A 21,379-nucleotide genomic window follows, 5' to 3' on the forward strand; every position below is an offset into this window, starting at 1 on the left:
TATTGAAATAGGAAAATGTAAATAAGAGAAGCTTTATATTACTAATATATAAAAGAACATGATTAACACCTAAAGCTAATTGAATAAGGTAATGTCTACGATGCTTCCCTTGACACCATGAGATATAATTTTGGGCAAGTGCCATATTGTAATCAGTGGTCTATTAGTAAATATTTAACAACTGCTCTCTCTTTGGAGGGCACAGTGTGAGGAGTGCAAACACCTGATTTTGTAATTTCTGTTCTATCCTTCCACTAAACACTCCCACCATGGCCTATTTCAACCTATGGACGTGAGAACACTGAAGGCAGAGTTTAGACGAGATGGACACACCTGGCTTTTACAAGAGCCAGCTCCAGAACCCTGCTGGTTGTACTCATCGCTAACTAGCTTAGTGGTGCTTTGAATCTCTTAGCATCTTAAAAATGCTAGCCTGATACTCTGGCATTTAGGATGTCCCAAATGCAAACTGTTTCAAAGGCAGTGGTCTTCCACAAACTTTTTTTGCTTTTTGTTTAAAGACAGAAAGGTTTGGAGAAAGAATCATGTTAAACAGGCAACCTTGAAGAAATCAACACTGTGGAAAGAAGTACAGAAAGGGAAAGACTTTGTTCCAATCAGAGGAGAGAAGTGCCTTTATCCTTTGAGATCAGAAATAAAAGAATGATGTGTATAGATGTATAGGTGTGATAGGAAGTTGGGGGATCCCATGTCTGTCTCACAGATTCTTTTGGCCCATGAAAGAAGGAACAAGGTCACATCCAATCAGTGTTGAGGTTGATCACAGCCTACTTCTTCATGTTTATCAACCAACATTCTCCCCCTCATTCATTTTTATCCACACTAACTTATGTGTTTTAACTTTTTAAATGTTTATTTATTTTTCAGATAGAGCCCATGAATGGGGGAGGGGCAGAGGGAGAGTGAAACAGAATTTGAGGCAGGCTCTAGGCTCTGAACGGTCAGCACAGAGCCTGACTCAGGGCTCAAACCCATGAACTGTTACCATGACCAGCACCAAAGTCAGATGCTTAACTAACTGAGCTGCCCAGGTGACCCAATCACGCACAAGCTTTTATCTGGTTACCAAAAGCAGTTAGAACTCTGCTTGGAAAGCCCTCACACATTCTATTACTTAGTCAAGGGTCACTGTCCACATCTGTTGGACTAATTGCTACCCAATATTGTGGTTACAGTTTATTTTTTTAATGTTTACTCAACTTTGAGAGAGAGAGAGAGAGAGAGAATATGAGCAGGGGAGGGACAGAGAGGGAGACACAGAATCTGAAGCAGGCTCCAGGCTCTGAACTGTCAACACAGACCCCAATGTGGGTCGTGAACTCACGAAACGTGAGATCATGACCAGAGTCCAAGTTGGACGCCCAACCGACTGAGCCACCCAGGTGCCCATGTGGTTCCAATTTAAGTATCACCTCTGAAGAGCACTTTCTGGCCTCCCTTTCAAATCAGATTTTCCACTGCATTAGCTCATAAGATGTTATATTTTTAATAATACTTGTTTCTTAATTTTATGTTTCTGTTTGCCCTCATTCATTTTTTTTCCACATAAGGTAAACCAGGAGATCCAATAACACACATCATCTTGTGTATCAGCCTCTCCTCAGTGTTTAGGCTTACCTACTATTTAATGAATGAAGAAATGAATGAGTAAATAAACAACCAAGTGAATGATGAAGACTACCTAGCATAATTTAGAACATCAACTGAGGTTCTCAAAAGAGAAAGCTTACCAAAGGCAAGAAAGAAAATTTTGTTGGTTAAGTCTTACAAATAATTACCACTAAACATTTGATAGATGTGTTGGTTTGTTTGACAATTCAGTATATGCTTACTCCCACAAATCTTCAGACTTTCCTAAAATTTATGATTATCAAAAGAGAAGAAGTACTGATCTCTTCAAAGCTAGTCTCCAAATGTATCTGTGAAGGAAAGACACAAGAGAGTCTATCTAGGGGACTGTGATGTATTGGACTCTTTTAAAATCCAGACATAACTGAAAGGCAGATGGAGTTCAGAGAGAAAAGATAAACAGAATCAACACAAATACACAGGAATCTCACAGTTCATCTAAAACATTTTTCCTACTTTTTAACCCCATTAGACAATGACAAATGCGACAGATATGAAAGGGAGGCAGTGGTGGAGAAGAGGCAGGGCCAGGCACCATAACCAGCATCGGATAAGAATTCTTTATTCCATTCTCATTTGTGTGACTAGTTACATAACGTATGAGAGACCTATTAATGACAATGATGACTATGACGGTGGAAGTTAACCTTGCACAGTGCTTGCTGTGAACCTGTTCTGTACTGTCCTCATTGGTTTTCATTTTAGTCGTTCATTTAAGTGTCACAACGCCATCAGCTAACTACTATTCTCACCCTCACTTTAAGAGAGGAAACTGGATTACTAATTCTGGATTTATTTCATCTGCAGTAGAATCAATATGTTGACAAAGGTGATCTTTGGATCTTGAGCAAACATTTGTTTAAATGGCAAAAATGCTTAAATGGCATTTAAGCAAACAAAGGTCAACTATAATGAACCTCAGAAGTATTCTCTCATTCGTTTTACCCCAGATGCCATGGAAGCATTAGTAGTCCCTTCGCTTTGCCCTTATTTTGCCAAGACCATAAATGTTAAAACATTGCTCTCAGACAGAAAAGATATTCAGCCTTCTAAATCAATGCTGAAATTTTCTGTAGTCGTGGCCATTGGCACATCTTTCCTGTCAATGTGTGAAATCAAAGAATCTTAGACCTTGAGATACTTTTGCTTTATAAGGTTTCACAAGTTAAAGGCATAGAATGATTTAAGCATTTAGAAGAGTAAAGGAGTGTTTTCTGAAGCAAAGAAATCACTCTAAGTTATTCAAAGGCTTCCCTTTCCTCAGGGCAGCTTAAATAATTGGATTCATGGGTATCTGAATCACTGGCAGGGGGCAGAGAGGAACTAATGTCACTTTTTATATTCATCCTAAATATCTGCTCCTCTTTATTATGTCATTTAAAAATAAATTATTTGACAGAATACCAAATTTACAAAATACTATCTTAGTCAAACTATTTTTACAACAATGTAAAGGAAATTACATAAATGTCCTGTAACATTAATTGTAGAAATTTAAGGCAGATTATCACTTAACCACTGATTATTTAGGATGATTTATTTATAATCATCTATACATTTAACTCATACTTTTATAAGATTGATATTACCATTTAGTAAGATAAATGCCATGTCTAACACAATTCTGAGTTCTTTATTTGGATCTATTTTCTCCACCGTTCACGGTTAACTAGTGAACAACATTCTAGCTACAAGATTAAACATGGATTGGGTAAACAATTATAAAATTTACAGAATCACCTTGGCTATCATAGTGTTTTAATGTATCATATCAGAATAACAGGGAGATTCTATCCTGATTTATTAGTTAATTCATGTAATATAAACTTTTGCACAAGATTTGAAGTTAGGTTACCATATTAGGGGACAGCCAATGAGCTTAAAAAGAAATACATAAAAAGAAATATTGACTTTTACATTGAAGATATAATGTAGTGTCAAGACGTAGTTTTTCTTGGTGGAAAAAAATTTTTACTGATAAGCTTAGTGAAATAACTTGGCACTAATTCTTAAAAAGAGAAAGACAGAGTGATGAAAACTTAAACTGAAGAAAGTGAACTGATAAGAAAAATATCAAAGGGAAAAAATTCTTAATCTACTGCCGATACCATTTATTTTTAATACCAAGAAACAAGGTGTTGGCGAGGATCACAGGAAGCAACATAGGAAGCAGCATTAATCCTTATGCCCAGATCCCTGAAAAGACCATCTTCCTAACTACTGATAGAATGTCTGCAGTTGCTAGAACTGGAAGTAGGTAACAGTGTGCTTCTCTAGTTGGTGATTTGATAACAGAAGCAGCTCTGTTACAATGGGTCACATTACTGAGAAAATGTTGGATATACAAGCACTAAACTGCTCCTTGTAAGGTTATGAATCAGAAGAATATGCCCATATCCTGCTCAATTGGTCATCCTGGGTCACATGGGAATAAAATCCAAGGAGTAAGACTGGGAATATCTCTATGAAAAATCCAGAAAGGTCAAGATTATTCACAGAACTCCTTCTAATGCTACCAAACCTCACCCAAAATACCCATGTCACACAATCAAGTATGTGGCTTGCAGTAAAGAATCAATGTTTTCAGCCACTTTATGATTAAATGGATTTTACTGGATTTGGAAAATGATATAATACATGTAGAGTTCTACATATTGCACATAAGACTATGTAGTTACAGTAATACTAATTAGATACAAAAAAAATTTATTTTCAACCACCAAGTGTTAAGTCCTTGCTATACATGTTAAAAAAAAAAAAAAAAGGAAATGGGGTGCCTGGATGGCTCACTTTGTTACACACCTGACTTGATTTCCCTTTCAGGTCATAATCTCACAGTTTATGAGATCCAGCCCCACGTGAGGATCTGTGCTGAATGGGATGGAGCCTGCTTGGGATTCTCTCTCCCTCTCTCTCTCTGCCCCTCTCCTGCTCACATACACATGTGCACACTCTATCTCTTTGAAAATAAATAATCATAAATAAACATTTAAAAAAAAAGGGAGATGATGGCGGACTCTGGTTATAAAGCCAAAGAACTACTATAGAGGCCTTTTCAAACATCATTTAATATTTACTCTACTGACTATACAATAAACATTTTTATGATCTTTTGTTTAAAAACACTGTGGGTTTGGAACAGTTATAAAGACTAATGTGTGTAATTTAAAATTTACAAAGAGTTGTGTATTTCTCATTTGTTGGCATTTAATATATTTTAAAAAGGTTTAGAAGGGAATTGGGGATCATTTCACATTTCCAAACCATTTTATTACATTAAGTACATAGTTTATTTCCTTGATTATAAACTTTAACTAACAGAAAATTAGATAACACCTAAATTAACCAAGGAGAATAGAATAGTGGAATTATTTTTCATGAAGAAAGAAATGCAATCTAGAGCTAAGTCACTGTAAGATGATATAGAAAGTATTAATTTAAAAAGACAATTAAAAAACATTAAACTTTAAATCCATATTAAATGTTTACCAGAGAGTTTCTTAATTATCCAAAGACGTTGAAATAATTTCTTTAATAAAAGAAAAACAAGAAATGGCACAGTTTCTTTTCACAGTGAGTACAAATAACCATAAATGTCCTGGTGGGAAACTTTAATGTTCCTTCATCAGGACACTAAGTATCTTCATATCAGAATGGACCAGGAGCTCCTTTGAAATGAGTATTTACTATTTAATAGTTCTTTGTCCTATTTGTCTGTTAAATCTCAAGAATTTCCCAAGGAGATAAAGTTTAAGAACTGAGTTGACATATATTGAAATTTGATGCAAAGATTAAACAAGGAAATCCTTTGTGCATATGCTAAGAGAATATGAACTTGGCTCTTAACAGAAAAAACTCTAAGTATTTGAGCATCATCCAGGGAATAAGCTTTGCAGAGAAAGGAATTGTAGGGCTCAATATTCTATGATATAACTTGTGCAATTCTAAAAATTTAAGAACTATGAACTTGAACTTCTTGAGATAAAGTACTATAAAAAATCTATAAGTCAAATATAATTGTAACCCTGGGGATTTTGGGGGGAAATAGAAGAAAATTCACTCTGTTCAAGATTCCAAATATTAATTTTAAAATCATAACAGTAGTTGGCAATAATAGTTAAAAGGAAACGATGTCAAATTCAACAACTCTGAGTATCACTTTGAACTGAAGTTAAACTCAGGAGGTTGGGTAGGAACTTGTAATATATGTGGAAACAAAAATGCCAGCAACAGAACATATTAGCTACTTTGAAATCTGTCAGAGATCTAATTAAAAAGGAGTAGGTCAGATGAGAGTCTAGAAATATGATCAAAGAATTTAAGGATCTAGGAATATTATTATTTTTTAACATTGTCTTTATTACCCATACCCAGGTCTTGAATATATAAAAGTTACCCAAGCAGAAACTATGCAAAAGACTTAATTAGCAATAAAACTATAGCTTAAATATTCTGATTGCATGTTTTCCATAAAAACAAAGAAATATGGGGATTATTATCTGGAGTTCTACTCTCAGGATGTGGAAATTCAAAATCACTGTGTATATGCAGTCAGGAATTAGAATTTCTTAAAAAGAATTATAATTTGAGGTAATATTCTTCTTTTTGTATTCTTGTCTTTTATTCATTTATTTTTTATTTATATATATATATATATTNCTATTTGAGGTAATATTCTATCAATAATAAAATACCATAACTTTCTAAAACAGAAAAAAGAAACGGAGAGAAAAGAGTGACAAAAAAACCTCTGGGAATAATTGTTTGTTGCTGGATACTCACTGCTATGGGCTAAATTGTGTGCCTTCCAATATTCCTATGTTGAACCCAGTGCCTCAGAATGTGACTGTGTTTGGAAATAGGGCCTTTAAAGAAGTAATTAAGTTAAAATGAGACCATTAGAGTGGACTCTATTCTAGTATGACTGTTGTCCTTATAAGAAGAGGAAATTTCGACACACAAAGGGGCATCAGAGATGGATGCGCACAGAGAAAAGACCATGTGAGAACACAACAGAAGGCAGTAGCCAACTGCAAACCAAGCAGAAGGTCTTAGAAGAAACGAAACGTGCTGACATCTTGAATTCGAACGCTGAACTTCCAAACTGCAAGAAAATAAATTTCTCTTGTTTAAGCCACCCAGCCTGTAGCATTTTATGCCACCTCCAGCCAATTAATTCACTTAGGCACAGCTGATTCTGGTTATCCACAGAAATTATACTCTATAAAGTTGCTGTAAACATTGAACTAGAACAATATTGGACCATTCGTTTTAGGGGAATTATGGGGTAAGTTTCCTGCAAGCCTCTGTTCATTGTATGTCTGTCAGCTAATCAATATAAAACATTGTTTTATGTAGGTTTCTGTTTAAAGACACCCATTTTAATATTACTGTTGATTCTCTACCATGGATGTCATGGCCAACAGCACCATAACTCACGTCTAAATGAAGCTCATCTAGAGATCTGTACTATTGCCAAAAGGGGCATCACGGCCATCTTGGGCTTGGCAACACTGGAAAGCACTTCAGCACTCTGCTTTGGGGCATTTCACAGTGAAATCACCGACAAAAAGGAAATAAATACGAAAAAAGTAGCACTAAATAGACCATGAAAAGGACACTTGTTTACAGTCTGAAAGCTGAGACAGGAATACAGAGCTTCACCTGGTTCAGTCTCAGCTGGAAATGTGCACACTGGGCGACAAATATTTTCTTGCTCTGGGGTTACTCAAAATGACGTGAAAGTGCCAAAAATACAAATTCTCAGGATACATATACATTTTAGAGAGTAAGAAAATTTCCAAATGAGGACTCCATGAACATGAGGATCAAAGAGATCAAGGATTTTTCTCTTTCAATATCAACTTTGCGGGTTAACACCTGTCATCCATGTCATGTAATGTGTACTCAGGAACTCACCTTTCTTGATCGGCTGAGAGCACAAGGAAATGCGCTGTTTAAAATACAGGGGCGCCTGGGTGGCTTAGTCGGTTAAGCGTCTGACTTTCGCTTAGGTCATGATCTCACGGTTCGTGGGTTCAAGCCCCGCGTCGGGCTCTGTGCTGACTGCCAGCTCAGAGCCTGGAGCCTGTTTCAGTCTGTGACTCCCTCTCTCTCTGACCCTCCCCTGCTCACGCTGTCTCTCTCTCTCTTCTAGAAATAAATAAAAATATTTTTTAAAAAAATAAAATACAACTAGTAGAAATAGGTCACAGAACTTTTGGGAAGGACGGTGGAGTAGGAGGACTCTAAGACTCACTTCATCCACAGAAACAACCAGATAACACCCCATCATTGATTTAACCAAGAAAAAGACTTAAATAATTTCAACACCTATAAATGTTGATACTTCTACCACTTCGCATAGCTAGATGTAGAGAAGAGGCTATATCAAAGAAGGTAGGAAGAGCACAGACCTAATTGGGAGCAAAAGAGACCCACAGAACTGTCTCTGGGGTGGAGGGACACTGGGGGCATCATGAGGGAAGAGGGGTAGACTCCATGCCAAGCCCTGGGGACCTGAAATGGGAAGGTGAATCCCCATAGCATTTGGCTTTGAGAATCAGAAGCGCCTAATTCCACTGGGTCTTAAAATCAACAGGGCTTAATGCCTATAATTTTAAAAACCAGGTGTCTGGGCTCTGGGAGAGCCAGAGACCAAAAGGAAACTGATTCCCTCCCCCGCCCCCCCCATAAAGAGATAGCACAACAAACAGTCCCACTGAGATATAGCACAGAAGCAGCAGCAGTTTGGAAAAACAAAATACCTGAGGTAGAGGAGGGAGATTTGTCTACTCATCTCAGACCGTGTGCTGGATGGCAAGGATCTTTGGGAGCACTTTGCAGATCCGTCCCCTGCAACTTTGCCTCCCTTGGCACGAGTTTTCCCAGGTGGTAGCAGCTCCCCTCTCTCAGTGCATGAGTAGGACCTTGCTGGCACCACGTGTCCTGCCCCCACATTCGTCCGTGGACTCCCCACCCAAGACCTGAGGCAGAAGTTTTCCCAAGTAGTTCCAGGTCCCTGCTCAGGGAAGACAATGTAAGTCTTACTAACACCACACATGTCACATTGCTTTGCAAACCCACCCTGCGCAGGAGTTCATCCAAAGCAGTATCAGAAGTATGGCAGTGCAGTGCGCAAACAGCTCTACAGGGGCCAGCACCACTCCAAAGTGACTATTGCTCTAGAGACAGGGGATGGTCACCAAACACACCAGACCATCAAGATATTATAGACTGCTATATGCATAAGATGTTATATAAACCTAATGGTAACCACAAATCAAACACAGGTAATAGATGTACAAAAAATAGAGATGAATCCATGTATATCACTAAAGAAAGCCAGCAAACTAGGGAAGAAAAGATCAAGAGAAGAAAGGAACAGAGAAGAACTACAAAAACAACTAGTAATGAAATGACAATAAGTACCTAGCTATCAATAATTACTTTCAATGTAAATAGACTAAATGCTCCAATCAGAAGACAGAGTGTGACCGAATGGATAAAATAACACGACTCATCTATCTGCTGTCTCTAAGAAACTCATCTCAGACCCAAGGACACACACAGAATGAAAGTGACGGGATAGAAAATTATTTATCATGCAAATGGAAGTGAAAAGAAAGCCAGGATAACAATACTTAATATCAGACTAAATAGAGTTTTTTTTTTTTAATTTTTTTAATGTTTGTTTATTTTTTTATAGAGAGAGGGAAAGTACAAGCTGGGGAGGGCAGAGAGAGAGGGAGACACAGAATCCGAAGCAGGCTCCAGACTCTGAGCTGTCTGCACAGAATCTTACGCAGCGCTTGAACTCACAAACTGTGAGCTCATGACCTGAGCTGAAGTCAGACACTCAACCGACTGAGCCACCCAGGTGCCCCAAAACAGACTTTAAAATAGTTACAGGAGTTATATAAGGACACTACATAATCGTTAAGTGAAAAATCCAAGAATATAACAAGTATAAATATTTATGCATCCAACATGAAGACACCCAAATGCATAAAGCAGATAATAAGAAACACAAAGTAATTATTAGTAATACAATAATGGTAGGAGACTGTAACAGCCCACTTCATAGATGGATAGATCATCCAAAGTGAAAATCAACATGTAAATACTAGCATTGAATTGCACATTGGTCCAGATGGTTCTGACGGATACGTTCAGAACATTCCATCCTACAACAGCAAAAAATACATTCTTCAAGTACACATGGAACATTCCCCAGAATAGATCATATGTTAGAACACAAAGCAAATCTCAACAACAACAACCAAACAAAAACAAAAACAAATTCAAGTCATCTTTTCTAACTACAGTGTTATGTGAAATTGGAAATAAACTACAAGAAAAAATTTGGAAGAGCACAAATACATGAAGGGTAAATTACATGCTATGAAACAATGAATGGGTCAACTGGAAAATTAAAGAGGAAAAAAAAAACCACACACACATGGAGACAAATGAAAATGAAAATATAATGGTCCAAAATCTGTGGGATGCAGAAAAAACTGTTTAAGAGGGAAGTACACAGCAATATAGGTTTACCTCAAGAAGCAAGATAAATCTCAAATAAATAGCTTAACCTTGCACTCATAGGAGCTAGAAAAATAACAATAAACAAAATTTCAAACAAGAAGGAAGGAAATAATAAAGGTTAGAGCAGAAATGAATGAAATAAAATTAAAAAAAAAAAAACTGAAACCAGGAGCTGGTTCTTTGAAAAGATCAACAAAATTAATAAACTTTAACCAAAATCATTCAAAAAGAGAGAGAGACAACTCAAATAAACAAAATCACAAATGAAATAGGAGAAATAACTGACACCAAAGAAATACAAAAGATTAAAAGAGAATACTATGAAAAATTATATGCCAAAGAGTTGAAAACTTGGAAGAAATGGATAAATTTCTAAAAACATATAACTTCCCAAAACTGAATCAGAAAGAAATAGAAAATATGAATAGACCAATTACAGTAAGGACATTGAATTAATAATCAGAACTTTCCAACAAACAAAATTAAGGACCAGATGGCATCACAGGTAAATTCTATCTAACATTTAAAAGAGTGTATACCTATTTTTCCCTAATTATTCCAAAAAATACATTCCAAATGAATTTTTTGAAGCCAGCATTACCCTGATATCAAAACCACATAAAGACACCACAAAAAAAGAAAAACTATAGGCCAACATCTTTGATGAACACTGATGCAAAAATCCTCAACAAATTACTAGCAAACTGAATTCAACAATGAATTTAAAAAATCATTCATCACCATTACATGCTATTCGTTCCTGAAATGCAATGGTAGATAATATTCATGAAACAATTAATTTAATATATCACATCAATATAAGAAAGAATGAAAACCATATGACCATTTTAATGGATGCAGAAAAAGTATGTCACAAAGTAGAATTACTATTCATAAAACCCTCAAAAAAGATTAGAGGGAACAAACCTCAACATAATAACAGCCATATATATATAAAACGCAAAGCTAATAACATACTCAAAGGTGAAAACCTAAGAGCTTTTCCTCTACCATCAGGTGTAACACAAGGATGTCCACTTTCACGACTTTTACTCAATATACTACCCCAAGTCCTAGCCACAGTGACCAGACAAGTAAAAAGAAATAAAAGGCATCCAAATTTTTAAGGAAGAAACACAATTTTCATTATTAGCAAATGACATGATACTATATATAGAAAACCCAAGACTCCACCAAAAACTTCTGGAACCGATAAATGAATTCAGTAAGGTCACAGGATGCAAAATCAAGAGAAATCCATTGTACTTCCATACACTAATAAGTAGCAGAAAGAAAAATTAAGAAAACAATCACATTTATAATCGTACCAAAAAGAATCAAGTACCTAAGAATAAACATAACCAAGAAGGTAAAAGACCATATTTTGAAACTATAAAATAGTGATGAAAGAAATTGAAGAGAACATAAATAAATGGAAAGATATTTCATGCTCATGGGCTAGGATAACAAATATTGCTAAAATGTCCAGCCTACCCAAAGCCATCTAGAGATGTAATGCACTCCCTGTCAAAATACCAACAGCATTTTTCACAGAATGAGAACAAATAATCTTAAAATTTGTTTGGAACCACAAAACACCCTAAATAGCCAAAGCAATCTTGAAAAAGAAAAGCAAAGCTGGAGGCATTGACAAAGCAGGAAAGAATATCCAATGGGAAAAAGAAGTTTCTCCAACAACTGGTGTTGAGAAAACTAGACAGATAGATTGAACACAATGAAACTGAACAAAATTCTCACACCATACATAAAAATAAACTCAAAATGGGTCAAAGTCCTCAATGTGAGATATGAATCATCAAGTCCTTAAAGGTGAAATATGATATCATATGAGAGAGCACAGGCAATAATCTCTCTTAACATTGGCAATAGAAACATTTTTTTAGGTATATCTCCTGAGGCAAGGGAAACAAAAGCAAAAATAAACTATTGAGACTACATCAAAATTAAAAGGTTCTTCACAGCAATGGAAACAAACAACAAAACTAAAAGACAACCTAGTGAATGGAAGAACATATTTGCATATCATTGAACTGATAAATAGTTAGTATCCAAAATACATAAAATCCAACACTCCAAAAACCCAAATAATCCAATTAAAAATGAGCAGAAGACATAAATAGAAATTTCTCCAAAGAAGAAAACAGATGGATAAGAGACACATGATAAGATGCTCAACAGCACTCATCTGCAGGGAAATGCAAATCAAAACCACTAGGAGATATCACCTCACACCTTTCAGAATGGCTAAAATTAAAAACACAAGAAAAAAGTGTTGGTGAGAATGTGAGGAAAAGAAACCCTTCTGCACTGTGCTGAGAGTGTAACTTGGTGTAGCCACTCTGGAAAACAGTATGGGGGTTCCTCAAAAAATTAAAACTAGAATCACCATATGATCCTATAATTCTATTACTGGGTATTTACCGCAAGAATACAAAGACTCTAATTTGAGCAGATATATACACTTTGATTACTGGAGCATTATTTACAACAACCAAATATGGAAGCAAGTGTCCATGGAGAGATGAATGGAGAAGAAAGTGTGGTATACACACACACAGAGAGGAATATTATTTGGCCATAAAAAATGAAATCTTGCCATTTACAGCAACATGGATGGATCTAGAGGGTATTATAATTAAGTGCAATAACACAGAGAAAGACAAATACTATATAATTTCACTCAATGTGGAATTTAAAAAACAAAACAAAGTAAAAAACAGACCAAAGGGGAAAAAAAAGATTCTTAACCGTAGAGAACAAACTGATTGTTTATCCTAAGAGAGGTGGGTGGGTCAATGTGTGAAATAAGTGAAGGGGATTTAAGAGTACCCTTATCATGATGAGCATTCAGCAATGTATATACAATTGTTGAATCACTATATTGTACACCTGAAACTAATATAAATCTTGTTATTAATAATATTGGGAATGAAATTAAAATGAATACATCTAATAAACTTAACATAAAATAAGGTAAAATAAGTAATAAGCAAAAATAAGAAAAATAAAAGACAACTAGTACTCAGGGACAGATTGTTTCCTATGATCACTGCATTTTCTGGGTAGGTGAGAGGGACAGAATCAGTTCACTCAGACCAGTACACTTGTGTATTACATTGCTTCCTGACTCCTCAGGGTTTGGACTTCTCTTTGCAGCTCTTCAGGCATCTGTTAGATTCTCAGGTTCAACTTTGAAGCCAAATAGAAGAGCTTTCTCTTCAGAATTCTCAAACTATCTCGGACACAAATTACTGAGGTTTGTTTCCTTGAGATTCCACAACAGATCCCAGTAAAAACAGAAAAAATTATGGAATAGTAAGATATCACAGACCACAAGTGTTAACTATTAATACTGCATACATAAGGAAACTACTGGAATATTTTAATTTATTACATCAGTTTTGTTGTTATACTTAGTACAATTATATGCTCATACTCTTCTATTGATCATTTACTTCTATGGCTTATAAAATGTTATTTAATAAGAACATTTAATTATTTCAGTCATATGAAATCATTCCAGTTCCTCTTAGTAAAATATCAATCTTTTTTTTAAGTTTTTTTCATTTTCATTATCTTTGAATGGTTCTATACTATAATCATAAATGTGGTTTAATCTCTCTCACAGGTAACTTAAAAAGAGATTTTAGTCATAATCAGGTTCCTTTGATCCACTGGTAGATCTTTAACAGGCTGATATTTTCTTTAAGTCTTTGATACTGGAAAACATATTCAAAAGTAATTTTATTTTGTAGAAGTTCAATGAGAGAATCAAAGATTAAAACCTCTAATTAGATGATAGACAGCAACCCAAAATCCTTTTGAGTCTACTAAATTTAAATTCCAGATTAATTCTACCTTTAAATAAAAATATAGCTCATTCTGTTTTAACAAAGATTCTGTTTTATAATTTTCTTACTTTAAGACATTCATATGAATACAAATGAATATGAATTTGTTAGAATATATTATTGCATTATAATATAATACAGATTACCCTGAATATACAATTGTTTCAGAACATTACATTGTATTACAGATGGCTATGTAATTAATAATTAATAAACTGTCACTAAATATGGAATTCATTTTCAAAAATAATTTTAATCATAATTATGTGATGAGTGAAATGGAAGCAATGATTACAATAATTATTTCAGTAACCTGTGTTAACTGCTGGTTTCTAAGTTTATGTGGATTTGCACTTTAAATTTTTAATTTGATTGCTTCACTTTTTCTGATGAAGCTGGACAAATTACACAGATTACACTTAATAAACTGAGACATATGGATTGTCACTGTGTCAAATCTTCTTTCCCTCTAGCTAGATTTCTTACCCTTGGTCTACTCATCGCCTGGGCTTTTTGCCACTGATATGCTCTCCAACTTTTCTGTATACACAGGATTCTGTGGATGACTCTACTCAGACAATCCTAAGGATGCTCTGTGGCATGCTCAGTAACCAATGATCCCTGCATACATCACCTGGGATATGATCCAAAGGAAATAAGGCCATTATAAGAAGGAGACAAAACTAAGACTTGAACTCACAGAGTGACTGAGGCCATAGGACAAAAAGGCAAGGCTTTCAAGATGGCTAACTGGCCAACAGAAAGATAGAACACAAGTGTCTCTTCCCCTTTGCTTTCTGAAGGCATCATCTTTGCAACTGGCTCTATTCTCTGTAACAGATTCCTACCGCAACATAGTCAAATGTATCTCTGTTTCTCAATGGTCTGTTCTCTTACGTTTTCTAAATGAAAGCCCATAGAAATAAGGGAGTCTGTTCACTAAATTCTAGTCTAATCTCCTGCTAATCACTGTCACTAACTTTTATTTATTCAATGGAATCAGAGAATTTTCTAAAGATTTTCAACAGATCTAAATAGAACCAAACCTCTTTTAAAAATAAAATGAGCCATTCTTATTCCATGGTAAACACAACCTTAAAATATCCTAAGAAATTTAAAATTCATTTAAAAATTTCTACCTGAATACTTTGACAATTATATATTTAGCTGTTTTTTACATTAGTGGAAGACATAAAATCTTGGTATCCAAAATTAAAGATGTAAAAATGTTCTTTTGCTTTTGTCTAAAGACAAATCTATGTAGTAGATTTAAAAGTTTATATTTCATTTGGTCTTTATTTTTTTTAAGGTTAAATGTAGGCTGTGATTAGATACGGGGAAAGATTTGGCTTGCCTAATTAAAAAGAAAATGCAGTACTTTAAAAGAATGTACCTTTTACACCTACCACATAAGAATTAAAAATAATGATAACCTTGTATAATGTCATAACACACACACACAAAAAAACAACTTCTTGTTGATCAGTGAAACCACAAATGGACATCAAACAATTTACAAAGTAGTTGAATAATAGGATTCAAGACCTACAAACTTGGTAATAACCTTTTGAGCAAGGAATTTTGAAGCAAAGGGTCATGTACGTAGGATACAATGAAAGGTAGAAAATAAGATGAAGGTCCAAAAGCAGAAGAATTGTTAATTCTTGGTATATTTGCAGAATAAATCGTTCACCACTTATTAACATAATAGATACCTAGATACTATATTTGAACATAGAGTGAGATTTTTTTACTGTCTCTGGGTATGGAGACTGAGAGCTAGAATAAAGTAATATAAAGTAACTCCACATTCTAAAGTGAGCCAGATGAAGAGTTCCAGGCACCCCTTCAGGGTTCTCACTTCATAGTCTACATTAAACATTCATATTTTGAAGGTCATCTCTACCTTTACTATCACTGATAGGCCATACATTTCGCCCTGAGGTTTTTGGTAGCCAAATGGTGTTCACTCAGTGGACTAAAATCTCATAAGTAGCATCAAGTGTCTAATACTGGGTCTTAGGTCCAAGAAATACTTGAACTGTGAATATTCTTAATTAAAGCTAGTTTCACTGGTAGTGAATAATATTTGTGTAGCAATATAGCAACTCTAAATGGCCATTTTGTTGTTGTTTTTTTTAATTCCAATGTAGTTATCACAGCATTATATTCATTTCAGATGTAAAATATAGTGATTCAAAAGTTCCATATATTTCTCAGGGCTCATCAAGATAAGCATACTCTTAATCCTCTCCACCTATTTTATCCATCCCTATGACTCAATAGGATCTGGCTTGTTCCTACCCAATGTGATACATCTCATTTCACTCAGGAGAAGTAGGTTCAACTTGGAGGAAGCAGAGAGACAAGAAAAAACTGGAGTTCCTTTTTTGTTTATAGGACTTCCAAGCTGAATTTGTGAAATCAAAAAGGAAGCCCTACACAGTAGATTATAATAAACTAATGCCCAACAACAGAGGCAAAATCGAATAGAAGGAAGTGATCCTTTGTCAATAACCACTGAGGCTACAGAGGGAAGGGAGCAGATGGAGGTGATCCTTGAAATTGAAGGAAGTGGAAAGGAGGGGGCTTGTAAGTGACGGAAAGAGAAGTCCTGTAGAACCACTTAGGATGTAAAGGAGACCTCACTGTAGGCTGTGAAGTACCCCTTGGGGTCAGCATAGTATTAATGCCTGAGAAAAAGTCAGTACCATTGCAGAGACTATAGTAGTATCCCATATAGCACCCCCATCTGCTGGTTCAGTTTCCACAATTTCAGTTACCCACTGCCAGCTTCGGACAAGGAGTAGATCATCTTCTTTCTGAGATATCATCAAAAGGTTGACGGTGTTCTAAAGCGACGTCACAGTGCCTAAATCCTTCACCTCATTTCATCTCAACACAATGCAGTTTAGCATCTCACAGCATCGCAAGAACGCTGAGTTTAGGAAGATATTTTGAGAGACCCCATTCATACTTTTATTATTGTATATTGTTACGATTATTTCATTTTATTATTAGTTATCATTGTTAGTCTTCTACTGAGCCTAATTTATAAATTAAGCTTTATCACAGGTGTGTACATAAATCAAAAAACATTGTATATATAGAGTTTGTTTCTGCACCCTCTGGCATCCTCTGCAGCTAAGGAGAACTTCTCTATAAGAATTCACTATGCACTCTATTTGTTACTCTCTTTTAAGAGCCCTCACAGTCCACCTTTGCACTCTTTGGGAATGGATCCCTGGAGCTGAAGGGAGGGGGTTGAACTGGGAATACAGTGTTGGTGTTTTCTTGTACTCTGGGTGGGGGGGGAGGGTTAAGCACCTGCAAGTCAGTGGCAATAAGAAACAGAAGCCTCCAAACTTTGTACATGGGAGTGCAAGTGGAAAGTGTCTCTAGTATCAGCGAAGGTATTTTAAAGTAAGAAATTCCACAGATTTACTATCTTCTTCATTGATGAGCAATCACAGCAAAGCATAGTTAGTTGGTAATGAGGGTTGAAGGCTGTATTAGTGTGGTTGAGAATATGCCCTCACTCAAGAACGATCCTGAGGATATGCAGGAATACATACACCAGGGCTCATTTGGTCCATCTGTCTGTCCTTGGAGATCTCCAGGCATTTATTTAAATACCTGTGCTAACTGTGCTATAGGATTAATTTGTAACTCCAGAAGTTATTATGGAACAAAGAGGAAAAAATGAGACCAGCTCCAAGGTCTAACTAGGCAACTATTGCTGCCAACTAGGGAGCAAGCTGAGTAACAGATCAGAAAGGGAGGCTAAACGAAGAAGTCCACACTCCCTTCAGAGTGCAGACAAGGCTCTTCTAAGATTTCAGCTGTAAGAGACTTTTCTGGAAAATGGGCTCCACAAGGCAAAGAAGGTATCTGGAAGCAGGAAGAGAGGGTGAGTGACGGCAGCTGAGCAGGACACTCAAGGGCCACTCTAGGCCACTTCGGGCAAATATGTGGATTTCTGTCTTTAATTGGTCATTAAAATATTTAACTCATTTCACTCCCAATTTTGTCATTTGAGATGTCTGCTGACTACTTTCTGCCAGTATTTACATTCAGCACTGGTAAAGAATGATGAAAGACAATTGATGTGATACAAACAACTTTGCCTAGTTTCCAAATAGTCTTTCTCCCAGGTGTTTTGTGTTTTTTTTTTTTCTTTTCCTTCTAAAGAGTTGGTCTTAATTTATAGGACAGTTGCTTTTCATTCCTCAAAGAATTGGGTTGGAACCTGAAAGATATCAAGGTGTTCGTTCAGCCATGTAACTGTATTATCTTCAATTTGCTTCTTTGTATCATGGAGAAGATCTTCAACGAAGATAGAAATCAAAAGATCCCTGTGTTCTAGATTTAGAGCAGTTTATCTTTGGAGTATTTTTCTATCCCTTTGGGTATACAGTTTCATTTAGCTCAGGAAAGAAGGCCTAAAAAATAAAAGTCCTCAACATCTGAATAGGCTCTGAACATTGCCTTCCAATCTGGCCAATTTCTAACTACAGAGCTACTAAAAAAAATAATAATCCATCAAAATAGCATGTCAGGTGTCAGCAGTGGAAAACAGTAAATATCCGTGACAGTAGTGAACAACTCTGGACACAGAGGCATCCCCAAAGAAGGTGCAAAAGACCCTACCATCCCAAAATCCAGAGCCACTCCCAAAGTAAAAAGAGGCAAAGACAAAATAATTCCCCTGAAAGCAGGCATCAGGAGGATGGACCCGAGCCGCATGCAAATGGAGCACAACCATTACTTCTGCCTCGCCACATCTACCTGCCCACGGGTGCAACCCACTGTTCTGTCTCACCATATTTTGGAGGCCCCCAATCTGGCAACAGATTTGCCAAGCCAAGTTCTCGAAACAGGCAAGGAGGTGAAGGGGTGAACAAATAATGAGTCTAAAGTTGGAAAAAAAAAGTTTCTTTTTTTTTTTTTATATTTTTATTTATTTCTAGGAGAGAGAGAGAGAGAGACAGCGTGAGCAGGGGAGGGTCACAGAGAGAGGGAGATACAGACTCTGAAACAGGCTCCAGGCTCTGAGCTGGCAGTCAGCACAGAGCCCGACGCGGGGCTCGAGCCCACGAACCGCGAGATCATGACCTAAGCGAAAGTCGGACGCTCAACCGACTAAGCCACCCAGGCCCCCCCTCCACTGGTTTCTACTGGTTTTCCCAGAATCCCATCTGCTTTGAGCATGTGGAGTTTCAGACAGAATACAGCTTGCGTATCTACCAGAATTTGGTATTTCTCCATTAATTTTAATTTTAGTTTCCTCTAGTTCCCCTTGGCTGTTTAAGTGAATAAATGGTAGCCACTTATCAGAGAATCTTTAGAATTCCCATCAACCATCCCATCAAATTTTGGAGGGTCCCTGAAGGGTAGTATAGGGGTATTTATAAGAAGACTAACTTTGGGTTTTTGTTTACTGTACCGTAGTCTACTTAGACTGGAAAGGCAATTGAGACAGAGGATTCNCTACCATCCCAAAATCCAGAGCCACTCCCAAAGTAAAAAGAGGCAAAGACAAAATAATTCCCCTGAAAGCAGGCATCAGGAGGATGGACCCGAGCCGCATGCAAATGGAGCACAACCATTACTTCTGCCTCGCCACATCTACCTGCCCACGGGTGCAACCCACTGTTCTGTCTCACCATATTTTGGAGGCCCCCAATCTGGCAACAGATTTGCCAAGCCAAGTTCTCGAAACAGGCAAGGAGGTGAAGGGGTGAACAAATAATGAGTCTAAAGTTGGAAATGAAGGAACAAAATGAATTTTTATTGCCCTCTCTCATCCAGGCACTGGAGAGCTCCCTCTGGCAAGAGTTCTCATCCTCCACTGGTTTCTACTGGTTTTCCCAGAATCCCATCTGCTTTGAGCATGTGGAGTTTCAGACAGAATACAGCTTGCGTATCTACCAGAATTTGGTATTTCTCCATTAATTTTAATTTTAGTTTCCTCTAGTTCCCCTTGGCTGTTTAAGTGAATAAATGGTAGCCACTTATCAGAGAATCTTTAGAATTCCCATCAACCATCCCATCAAATTTTGGAGGGTCCCTGAAGGGTAGTATAGGGGTATTTATAAGAAGACTAACTTTGGGTTTTTGTTTACTGTACCGTAGTCTACTTAGACTGGAAAGGCAATTGAGACAGAGGATTCGTAGACTGTGAGTACTCAGGTAAAGGTGGAGCAGGGAGCCACAGGGAGTCCCATCAGTATTAGTCTTTTATCTTAAGTACCTCTTGGGTCTTTCAGTTTTCCTTAGCCTTCTCAAACAAATCCTTCAATAAAATTATTCTGAAATTTTGAAGCTTTTACAAAGTTTCCACATGCCAGTTAAAATAACCCACTCTTTTTGTTGATTTGGGATCCCTTGCTTTCAAGGTTATTTCTCAAATAAAGAGCTTGTCTAGCTGGAATGTTCCATGTAATGCCCACTGTAATTCTAGGTCATCTTAGTAATACTTTGCAGTTTTTGTAAATATTAACTGTTTCTAGAACCATGATCCTTGGATCTAAAATAAGTCGTTAGGGTGGGAAGTGGCATGGTACACTCAGTTCTTCGAAACTTGAGGATCTCATTTCTTGAGCTAAGACCTGGGTTTCTTGGAGCTGAATTAATACCTAAGAAGGATGTGCCAGTGGGCTGAGGATTTAATGGGGTTTCACAGTGCACCTTGTCTCACGAGAACTTGCTTGAGGCTGGTAGGTGACCTGGTGTCAATCTAACACATTCCATGACGAACTGGTCCTAGCACAGAAGTCTCAGACCTAGGTGGTGATCGTTCTAATAGCTTTTACGAGCTCCGCCCACCAATCTGATGCCTTTGGCTTCCAAGATTCCCATTAGCAAAAGCCTTATTATTCCTTTCACGAGATTTCTTTATAGTGGCAGAAACTTGATGGCTTTTAATTGTCTTGTGCCCACATAGATTTTGATTTTGATGCTCAAGACAGTCTCAATTTCCTGCGTTAATTTATTTCTCCAAGTCCCTCAGTGATTTATGCTGCAGACTTACCTGGAGGCACTGTGACTCCCCTTAAAACCACCAATGGCCCTAGACACTGAAGTCCCTTCTTTCCGAGTCCCCTAATGGCCACCACCCACTGCAGACTCCCAATTCCTGAAAAGTTTCCAGGAATTTAATAAACTACAGAACCTTTTGAGGGTCCCAAAACCTTTCTAGGAACTGTATCTATTTACATAAAGTTTGTTTGGATTGAATAGCTGCACACATGTCAAAAATTCAAATCCAAAGGGGACTTACCCACAGCTCTTGGGGACAAGAAGAGAAG

This window comes from Crocuta crocuta, unplaced genomic scaffold, assembly GCF_008692635.1.
Source record: "Crocuta crocuta isolate KB4526 unplaced genomic scaffold, BGI_CrCroc_1.0 scaffold90, whole genome shotgun sequence".
Classification (NCBI taxonomy): Eukaryota; Metazoa; Chordata; class Mammalia; order Carnivora; family Hyaenidae; genus Crocuta; species Crocuta crocuta.